Genomic DNA, 393 nt, shown 5'->3' with positions numbered 1-393 from the left:
TCAGGCATTTTCTTAACTAGTGATTGATTTGTGGGTGGTGCCATCCCTGGGCTGGTGATCCTGGGTTTTATAAGAAAACAGGCTGATCAAGCCATGTTGAGCAAGCCAGTAAGCAGCACCCCTCCATGTCCCCAGCAGCAACTTCTACCTCTAGGTTCCAGTTTGAGTTCCTGTCCTGAGTCTCTTCAATGACGGACCATGATGTAGAAGTGTAAGCAGAATAAACCCTTTGCTCCCCAGCTTGCTTTTGGTCATGGTGTCCATCACAGCAGCAGTAACCATAAGCCATCCCATTCTCTATCTATTGCTAGATAAAGGATCAAGGAGTTCTTTTCTTGTCCATTCTCTCCTTATCATCCTCATCTGCTTGCTGCTTTCTCTCTCTCTGTCTCT

The sequence above is a fragment of the Microtus ochrogaster genome, unplaced genomic scaffold (genome assembly GCF_000317375.1).
Source record: "Microtus ochrogaster isolate Prairie Vole_2 unplaced genomic scaffold, MicOch1.0 UNK73, whole genome shotgun sequence".
NCBI classification, from domain to species: domain Eukaryota; kingdom Metazoa; phylum Chordata; class Mammalia; order Rodentia; family Cricetidae; genus Microtus; species Microtus ochrogaster.
The sequence above is the reverse complement of the archived record's forward strand: the minus strand, read 5'-3'. Positions refer to the sequence as shown.